Source organism: Crassostrea angulata, chromosome 3 (genome assembly GCF_025612915.1).
Source record: "Crassostrea angulata isolate pt1a10 chromosome 3, ASM2561291v2, whole genome shotgun sequence".
In the NCBI taxonomy this organism is placed as follows: domain Eukaryota; kingdom Metazoa; phylum Mollusca; class Bivalvia; order Ostreida; family Ostreidae; genus Magallana; species Magallana angulata.
The window spans coordinates 13,671,531-13,682,216 of NC_069113.1; positions in this window are offsets into that span (position 1 = coordinate 13,671,531).

Here is a 10,686-nt window from a genome sequence, read left to right on the forward strand (position 1 = left end):
CCCATCATACCCCGGGGATCGTGATTTGAACACACTTAAATCTACACTATCTGAAGATGCTTCCACACAAGTTTAAGTTTTTCTGTTTGAGAAGAAGATTTTTGGGAGTTGATTTTAATCAACTCTCCTATGCAGTTACTCAGACAAACCGAAAGGGAAACAGTGTTGTGACCTCAGTACAAATCATTGCTGCTGACAAGACTTAATTCTTGAAAATAATTGACAAATTCGATGTAATGTATGCTAAAGCATTGTTTTTCATGGAAACTTATTTATAAATACCTTAAACATAGTCAGATTTTAGATGGTATGAACAATTTAAATATTTTTTGTAGTCGTATGTATTCCTACGCCAGAGTTCAATATGGTCTCGTTCAACTCGACGCTCGGCTGTCTCTGTAAATCCTTGTCGGAGATTTACGGTGTCAGCCGAGCGTTTGGTTGAACGAGACTAGAGTTCAATATTGCTTGGATCCATACAATTTTCGAGAATTATTTCTATTACTGATACATAGTTTGATTGAATTAATTTTATCTTTAAATATTATTTAACATGATTCATATTGGGGTTTCTCGACATTCTTGTCGAAAAAGTTCAAAAATTCCTATTGTAAAAATGTGCGTAATTCATATTAAAAACTACATGTACTTGTCATGCAAAATAACATATCATTGATTTTAAAATAAATAAACATCGACAAAACCAACTCAGTTCTTCAGTACTTTGATTTAAGATTTTTCCTTGTAAAAATTCCACCACCATCCCCCCCCCCAATTGTGGCCCCACCCTATCCCCGAGGACCATGATTTAACCAAGCTTCAATCTACATTATCTGAGGATGCATCCTCTCAAATATGAGCTTTTTTTCGCCTAATAGTTTTTTAGAAGAATGTTTTTAAACAATTCCTCTATATATTCCAATGTAAAAATCCATCCCCAATTGTGGCCCCACCCTACCCCCAGGGACCATGATTTGAACATACTTGAATCTAAACTACCCGAGGATGCTTCCATACAAGTTACAGCATTTCTGGCCAAATAGTTTTTGAGAAGAAGATTTTTTAAAAATGCCAACAATCTTTTTAATAATTCTAAATTATATCCCTTTTAAAGAGAGTGTGACCCTTCATTTGAATAAACTTGAATCCCCTTCACCCAATGATGCTTTGTGCCAAGTTTTGTTGAAATCAGCCCAGTGGTTCTGCAGAAGAAGATAAAAATGTGAAAAGTTTACAACAACGACAACGCCAACGACGACAGACAACGGACAAATTTGAGCTAAAACTGCCCTGAAGAACACGACAATAGGACACTTAGCTTCTTCTTTCTACTTTTTGGAAGAAATAAAAGATGTGGGTAGCTTCCAAAAGTTGTCTTGTTAACAACAAAATAATATTCTTTTTTATTAATATTTTTAAACTTTTGCATAATGAGTAACAACTTTTATTCGCGTGGATAAATTTTCAGGAGGTTTGCGAGAGCCTTGTCGCAAATATTTCTCGGTCCCCAAATGTATCTGGTATATTAATTTCAGATAATCTACATCTCATTTTAATAGCGAAAATGAGTCCCTGCGAACTAGTTTATCTCTGCAAAATAAAGTCGTCGCGAAAACATTTGGTTTAAAATTTAGATAAATGAAATTATTAAGTGAAATAATAAATAATTTGTAATTTCATTTTTTTAACAATGAAAACGAGAAACACTTTGTTTTCACTAGTCGTTTTAAATAAAGTTGTCTCTTGGTAATCAGTTAGTAACTGTCCTATTACCTGCATGTTACCTATCTGCTTACTGCCTTGTAGCATCAACAGAACGTCTCCATCCATCTCTGTCCGCAGTTGCAACCCTCGCCTTAGCCCTGGACCTTCATACTCACTTCTTTCTCATTCTCGACTGTTCTTTTCTATGATATTTTAGGTCTTCCTCTCTTTCTTCTGCCTTCAGGTGTCGAGAAAATGGCTGTGTTACAATCATTCGTGTGGTCTTCTCATAGGATATGGGCTATGAATTTCCATCTTCTGTATTTTATTTCTTGGCTCAGTGGTCTCATCTTCGATGATCGTAGTATTTCTTGTAATGTTTTTTTCATCCTGCCTTTTGATTTTGAGAATTCGTCTGAGGATGTTTATTCTTTTTTGTCCTCTTTGTTCATCTTCCATGTTTCACATCGGTACATTAGCACTGGAGTTATTAGTGTCTTATAGTCTTATATTTGATTTCTTGCAGATGTTGTTGGAGTTCCATATCCATACCAAGTTTTGTAAAAGCTGATCTTGCTTTTGAAACTCTACCTCTCATATCATCTATGCCTCTTCATTGTTGTGAAACAATTGCACCAAGGTCCACATCTTCAAATTCTATGTTGTTTATCTTTATTGGTTGGTTTTGGTTTGGGTTTAATCTCATTATCTTACTTTGGCAATTATCTATCACCCTATTCTTTTAGCAGTTTGCTCTAATTTTTCTGTTTTTGATGGATGTGCCTTTGGGTTGAGCTTAATAATGCAATGTCATCGGCAAAATCCAAGTCATCAAGCTTTGATGTGACGTTCCATCTGATGCCTCTTTCTCCATCTTCTAGTGTTTTTCTCAACACCCAGTCCAGTGCAATAAGGAATAGGATTCCAGACATGTTACAGCCCTGTTTGACTCCAGTCTTAATTTCAAACTAGTTCAATCTTTCACGTCATTTATCACAGTACAGTTGAATTGGTCGTAAAATTGCTTCAATATTGTAGTAATTTTGGTAGTATTTCTTTGCTTTTCATGATGTTCCATAACCTTTCTCTGTGTATTTATTCGAATGCTTTTTCGAAGTTGATAAAATTAACATATAAAGTAGCTTGTCATTTATTCACTTATTCAATGATGTTAGGATCTGTTCTGTTGTCCCTCTGCATAACCTAAAACCTGCCCGTTCTTATCTTAGTTTATCATCTATAACATATGTTATTCTATCTATCAGTATTTTTTCAAGGATTTTGCTCATCACGGGTAGTAAATTGATCCCTCTCCAATTTTTGCATTATTTTAGATTCCCTTTCCTTTGGTTATTTGATTATCAGGCCTTTTTTCAGTTTGTTGGTATTTGCTCGTTGTTCCAAATGTTGCTTCAGCAGTTCAGCTCAATTTATTTAATTTGACATCTGCGTTTAAAAATTCTGCAGAAATATTGTCAATTCCAAGTGATTTTCCAATTTTTAAATTTCTAGTTGCATTTATGATCTCTAGTATACATGTAGATGGTTACTCGCAGTTGATCTCACATATATCATCTGTCTCTTCAACACCAACAGGATTGACTGGTCCTTCTCTGTTCAGTACCTCACAGAAGTGCTGTTTCCATATTTCTTAGTAATAAGTCGTCCCTTTTCATCGAAAATACCTGCATTTTGTTTTGGTTTATCATTGCTCAGCATTTCGGTGATGTTACATAATGTTTTCATATTTTGCATGTTTGCAGCCTCATCTAAGATGTTATTAATGCATTGTCTTTTGTCTTGTTAAGTCTGCTTCTTTCCTTTTCTATCTTTGGCTTTGTACTGTTCTCCTTTTCTCTGATCTTGTTTCTATCACTTTTCTGTGTATACAAGCTCTCTCATCTATAAGTTTACATGACAATTCACTCATCCAGGGTCTTTCCTTCTGTTTCTTTCTCCAAGTACTTCTTCTGCAGCTTCAATATATACCTACTCTACATTATTACACATTTGTTCACACGAGCTGGTATTTTCATCGCTTTCCAATAGATTTCATAATAAATTATCCTTGTTGGTGCCTGGGGCATTAAATTTTTCTCTATATGCTGGTATTTTCTGTTTTTCGGTGTCAAAAATCTTGCTTCTTTAGTTAAAGTTGTATGATGGTACGAACGAGATTGTGGTCGCTTCCAATATCAGCCGAGCGTAGTACTCTTTTGTCTATAAAAAAAAGTCTATTGAACTTCACCTGATCACGCTATGAAAATCAGTGTGGTTTTTTTCACTTGATTCTGTGAATATTTTATGATCATTGAGTGTATGAAATGACTTTATATCATTTTAGAATTCTTAATGCTATACTAAACCAAGGTAAAGTAAATGTATATACCAGTACATGAATTTATCTTGATTTACTGTGTGAAATTACTCATGCCATTAAATGATAAAAAATATTAACAAATTTCTTAAAATCTAAAACACACTTATGTGTATCAATGTGATACAATAGTCAGTAAGTAAGACGTTTCTCTTCTCTTTTTCGATGCATTGGCTTTGGAACAAACCTAGTTTTGACTCAATCAAAGTACTGAGAGTGCAGATTGTTTGACTCGTAGTCTATATAGTCATGATTTTGCTTAAGACGGCTGGGTGATCGTGGTCATTTTTAGGCTGTATGGGTCGTAGTTTGTAATAGTGAAAATAAGGTATTATTCAAGTATTAATGAAATTATTCAAATTTCAAAGCTCAAATATATTGAATTGTTCTTTACTCTATGTCTAAAAATTTAGGATGGATAAATTGCCCATCAAGCCTCCTTTAGAAAAGATCCAACTTTTGAAGTATATTTGAAAGACGCATTAAACTTTATGTAAGTGATGCAATAGGCCATGTCTTATGGTTCAATTAATTGCTGATATTTACATCAACCGAGCATTTCTAACGGAAACTTATACTTAATTCATAGCTCTATAGACTCTAACAGGACGAAAATATATAAGGCCCGTTTATCGTTCGGTCCAAACCTACAGCGGCGATTGAAACTGACCGGAAACTGATATGGCTGAAATCTACACGTCCCGTTTATCGATTGGTCTAAACCTTCGACCTAAGAAATATCATGGACTGCACGAAAAAATCTTGATGATGTCAGCCTCAAATTCGCATAGGAGACGATTTGGTTGTTTCTTTTAGCTTACGTACTGATGTACATTAACAATAACATTCTCTCACCAGAGGTCGTGCTACACAAGCTTCGCTTATTAAAGCCTGTCTCACACAGAACGCACAGCTTATACGGTTGGCCACCCGTGTAAACCGTACATACAACCAAATCAACCGTGGCCTTATCTGACTTACACTCGGGCCATTCGAGTGTATACGTGAAAACCGTGTATGATTTTTAAACTTATAAAAAACTGGCACGGGTGCCATGTCCGTGTATGATCATATTAGCGATCGTACAAGACCATGTGAGACCGCACGAGACCGTATATACAACCGCACATGAAGTCCATTCCACGAGTGAGCTCAACCGTGTCAATATCGTATATAAATCGTATGGAATCGTGTGAAACCGTTCCCAAGTTGTACATCCAACACCCAGATTAACACTCGAATGTCACACGATCACCGGACGATTCACACGAGTGTACACACGGTTTTATACGACCAATACGGTACCATACGATCGCCATACGACCAATACGGTTCAAGTACGAATTAAACATGGTCAAGTACGACCAGACACGGTCTCTTTGTCTGTACAAAGCTCGTGTATGATCATACAGCACTCGAACACAACAGAAAACACAACTACCTGCTGACACCTTGAAACAACAGAGTACTTGCTACATAATGCCTCCAAAGAAGAAGAAGGTCCCCAAAAGAATCCCCACCATGGAATATTCTCCCAGAGCGAATACAAAAAGGGCCACCAAGGCCCTCCGACCATTTCAACCTGTTGACCCTGTCTCCCCTCGCGCCTTCTGGCCAAATTAATCTCAATGTATATCAGTCTTATCATGATTTCTAATTCCCTTATTCTGTCATCTGCCGTTTTTATAACTTCTCTGTTGAAAATTCGAAAATTTATGAAGCCAAGACATGAAGAGTCAATTTATATCAAAACATACACAAATGAGTGATAATTCGATCATAACTCGAACAAAAGTCGGTGGTAAAAGTCGTTTTAATTGTACTACTAGGCCGTAACAGACCGTACTAGACCGTACTTGGAACCGTACAACAATCGTATGAAAATCGTTTCCAAATCGTGTTCAAACTGTGACAAACCTTGCTTGACCGAGTATATCCGTGCTTTGTTCGTACATACTCGTGCTACATTCGAGTCTAAATCGTACCAACTTATCCCCAGGCACGGTTGGAGCTCAATACTCGTACCAGTCAACCCGTGTATAACCGAGTATACCGTATTGGAACCGTGTGCCCAACCGTGTTCTGTGTGAGACAGGCTTATGTACATCTCTGTCAACGCCTGATGTACAAGATTCTTCTACAAACAGAAGCGATGGTCAAAGTGTAATTAAAATAAATGTATTTACTTCTTTCTTTACATATAGGCCTAATTAAAAATAATTCAAATCTTTGGTACATTTATTCATTTCTATTTAAACGTTACTTGGAGAACTATTTGGGGAGGTAAAAATTACAATCTGATCACATGATCTAATTTGACAGAGGTTTGAAAGTTTTGAAAAAGCAGTTTCTGCACACTACCGATTCTTTGTTGATTTTATACAAATCAACGGCAATGTTATCTCCTATAATCGTTGACAGAGGTGATGGCGAAACTTGTGAAGACTAGTGAGAGAATGTAGCAGTAATTTAGTTAATTTAATTTATTTTTTACAGTCAATTTATTATTTTGCGAAAAGAAAGATGTAAATATAAACAATAAAATGCTTTCTTTGATGATCCATGCGGGTTATGAAGGTAGTGATCATTGCAGAAAAAAATACATAACCTGCTAATGTTTGCTATTCTTTAAATATTGCATCAAATCATTTCAAAATACGAAACAGTCAACGGAGACCCACAGCCATTCTTACATACGCTTTTCGACCGTAAGGCAATCCGAAAACAACAGTTTTATTTCTTTAATGATATGTTCTAGATAATTGGATAATGTTGTTTATTCAGAACATACAATTTTAAAGGTAATTTTAAATTGGTTACTCGTTTTAGTTTAAATCATCTATAAATGTATAATATTAAATGTTTACAAGACGCTGTTGATCGTAAAATAAAACAAACAAAAATGTTCTTTTCACCTTCAAGCTAGAAACATTCCTTGAATAAACGTTTCAATATTTATCAATCAACCGTTGATAAACATGAATTTACAAAAGCAGATAGATAAGGACTTTGATGGGATTTTATTTGGCGATAAAAAGATTGGATCGTCGTGTATTTGTTCTTTCCGTTGTCCCAGCTTTGATCACTTATGTACATATTCTACAGGCTAAATGGTTGTTCAACAACAGGTATTACACAATGAGAATGACTGAAATATCTTTAAATTTTATAAATAGATTATCTTTTTATTCATCCATTTGAAACTCAAGAGAAAGAGAGAAGATACGGTTTATTTATTTAAATGCCAGTGGAGTTGGCTTATAAGAAGACAATTCACAATGAATAATATTAAGTTGAACGGAAAAAAAAGTCAGTACTAAAAATTTAGCCATCCTGTAGATGCATGCTTGCAAAATAATCTACTAAGTCGAAAAAAAATACAATAATTCTCAGCTCTTTTTCTCATACATGTATGTGTTTTCGGAGAAAGTCAATTACCATTCATAGAGAATACTAGTACCCTAATTACAGTTCTCTGTGAGGCACGGCACAGCTGTTGCGGACTGAATTACATCGCTTATTAGTTTTAGAGTCACATGACTACGTATCATTAACTAATTTCAATGAAATTCACACGTGTACGTATTTTGATTCAGTTAAAACGAAACAAGTAAAACAGCTCGAGCATAATTTTTCTGTCGTACATAACTATGGGTAGCTCTTTGGCACAAAGATTTGGAAGCCAGCAAGACACTATTGCAATCTATCTTCGTTACATATCAACAGCTAAATGAAAATCAGTAATAGAGTCCAAGCATCCTTTTTCCGTCATGCAAAATCTGAAGGCAAGTAAAACATCATCCAATCACGCAATTACTCCTCATTAAATAAGAACAGGCACACTACAGCTACACGTTTCACTGTACACACACTCACGCCTGCTGCGGAGGTTCGTAGTACTTGTGGTTAATTTTGTGGGCTAGAGACTGAGACCCTTTGCCGTCACTCTTCTCTTCCAGCATCAACTTCCGGCGCAGAATGTCCTCCGCCGCCCTCTGTTTCTTCTTCAAATCATGAAGATACATCATGATGCCGAATGAGTCCCCGTATTTCATGGATTTGACTACGTTGGATTGCACTGCCTGAGACACAATGTTTTTGTAATTAATGTCAAAAATGTTGGGGTAAATGAATCCTCGAATGATTTCCTCCGTTGGTTCCTCGCACGGTTCTGGCGAGATGGATTCCTCGTAGTCCAAATCGTCCGACATGTCGGGGGGTAAGTCGGAGGTGAAAGAAGCGAACGGCGTGTAGATCGATTATCGTCTTAGATTTGTTAATTATTAACGTACAAAAACTCCCCTTTGTCAATAATGGTTGTCAATTTAGTCAAATTGAGTCAAATGCAAACAAATCTTGAACAACACTTAACGTCGAAGCTGTCGATTTCCGTAACACATTGACATAAGAATACGTTAAATGTCCATTCTCTTCAAATATTTGTCCATTGCTTTCTAAACAATCCACTTTTTCTGTCGTTTAAATACTTTCCCAATAGTCGGCAGATTGAGCGAGCAGTAGAGTTCTCACAATTATACGCAAAATGCACAGAAGACGTCTATAAATATCCAGATGCGCACGGATTGTGTACTTTTCTCCTTTTCTTCTTTCTTTGTTAAGCACTTGCAGTGCACACCGACCCCCTCTGGTCTGATTTACCAAGGGATTGGAGAAGTACTGCCAAGAATCGGATACTGGCTGTCAAGCACCGTTTCTTGTTTCCCGTATCTACGCACGCTATACACCGACTATATCACAGTCTTCAAAGATTTCGGTCCCCCTGTATATATGTATTTACGTCTGTTGAATATAGACCAACACAAATTTTTACAGCTTTAGACTCTCCTATCAACTTGAAAGTGTCATCTGCTGAATTTATGGCAATAAACAGATAGAGAAAATTAAACCTACACGGTTATAGCAGTAATGCCATATTTGTCCAACCCAATTCCCTGAAATGCATTAGTTGTACCTCTCAATGTTATCAGAAAAGACCAAAACAACACGGGTAAGCTTTAATCTACTGGGTCCCCCGTTCATTCTGTCATTTCTGAAGCAAACAAAGAACACTTTCCACGTCGCCAAGATATGAATAGTCGCACAGACATTAATATTAATTCATCAATTTCTTTTGCAGTTCCTTGGCTGGTATCATGGAACCTCTCATAACGGGGATTAATAGACGATTCAATGAAAGAGCTTGAGATGGAAGGTGAAGAAAATAATCCCAAGTGATATGGTTAATACACCACGCCAAATATATGGTACAAGATAAGCCTGTTTTTCACTACCACTGTGCAAATCGCTTACAAATGTTGCATCCAACTTGAAAGTTTTTCATACGACAGTTCAAAATGACGGTTGCGACTGGCTGCATGCAGGTCTGGGACTACAACAAACACAAATGGATTTAAATCTCTTTTTATCAGAGAGTTCGAAATTGAAATTTCGGTCTTCCGGATATGGGTTCGATAAAGAGATGTGATAATCCAATACATTACCCAAAAATTGAAAGCGCATAGTTTTGAGTATTAGTTTTTTTTAAATCACATTAACATTAAATGGAGTGTGTATATTTGTGAGTCTCTGGTTATTTTGCATACTCGCTTTTGAATCAAAGTAATGGATTTCCCTTTCATTCCCAGGCGAGCGTTATCTCTTTTCTCTGACATTGTTAAGTTTACTAATCTACTTTTGGCGACACAGTTCGCGTTGTTGACAAACCAGGTAATTTTCACATCCAAACACGAGTTACTTATTGAATAGCTGAAGCAATTATACCACTTAACAGAGTCCGCAACCAAGAAAAACAGAAAACTTAGTAGAGTACCGACCATTAATTCTTCGGAAAAAAACCCCCTGAAATATCAATACACGTTTTGCCATTTTTATTGTAATCGGTTCTTTTAAAATATTGGAAAAATCAAAGAATAATTTTGAGAACAATGAATTGGGTTAAAGAGAATGATGTGATACAGGATACAAACGGCACCTTATCATTGGTCCAACGATGCTGATAACTCGGTTACAATTACATGAATCTAAAAAATAATAGCCCCCCCCCCCTTCAAAAAAAAATGGAAATCTCTTCTTCTCTGCTTTACAGATCATTGTCAAAAAGATGTAAACGGGTGGTTTTGGTTCGATTCCCGGTTGTGAAAGCTTCTAGTTCTCTTTTCCAAACATTGAAGCGAAATGCGAGAATCATGGATCTATCCCTTGAAGTTTATAAAGATTTTCTTGAAATTCGCAAAACAAGCAGCCATTTCTGTTTCGAGGCCATGAGACAAAGTTCTGTATAACTATAACTGTGTAACCCCTATCATCTGTAATGAAAGGGGTGTAACACTCAACAATCGTTTTGAATGATAAAAAGACCAAAACAAGATATTCTGTTTTTTCTCTCTATTTTAATAATAGTTTAACATTTGTCAAGTATATTTACAGATTTTCAAAGATAAAAATTTTGAGTGTCTTTAGCATGGCATAGGTAAAACACACATAAATAACACACAAACAAAGGGAGAGTACACAACGACAATCATCAAACTGGGCAATGATTATTAATGATAAACTTAAAATCTGTATCAAAGGTTCCTTGCAAA